This window comes from Penaeus monodon, chromosome 20 (assembly GCF_015228065.2).
Source record: "Penaeus monodon isolate SGIC_2016 chromosome 20, NSTDA_Pmon_1, whole genome shotgun sequence".
Taxonomy (NCBI): Eukaryota; Metazoa; Arthropoda; class Malacostraca; order Decapoda; family Penaeidae; genus Penaeus; species Penaeus monodon.
The window spans coordinates 44,770,463-44,770,952 of record NC_051405.1 but is presented as its reverse complement, the minus strand read 5'-3'; positions in this window follow the sequence as shown (position 1 = coordinate 44,770,952).

The window sequence follows — 490 nt, the reverse complement described above, 5'->3', positions numbered from 1 at the left end:
TTGCCCAGGATCTTCTAAAAAAAAAAAAAGGCGTAAGTCGGTGGTTGGTGGCGCTAACACCTGTACAAAGAAAAAACAAAACACAAGCACGTCTGTATTTCTCTCCTTATGGAATCCAAATCCTTCTCTCGTTAGCTAGAGCGGTGGCATGCGGGAAAGTATGCTTAGAGGTCTGCAAGAGATAGTAACAGTGGAATGAGCGCCCAATTTTGATACTGCACTGCAACATTGGCACAACAATGGAGCAGGCAGCGGGGACCTCAGGGAGCAACAAGGACTTTAGTAACCAAGGCTGTGACGTTTGATTTCCATTCGATTCTTCGCCTCTTGTCCCGGTCTGTCCTCTGTCGCCCTGGCGCGTGTTAGGAATGGAAGGAATGAGATTGGGGGAATACGGAAAGACAGAACCACTGAAACACTAAACACGCAAATGCTCATACGTACAATGAACGTATGCAAACAAACACTTGGAAAAGTACATGCGCATTTT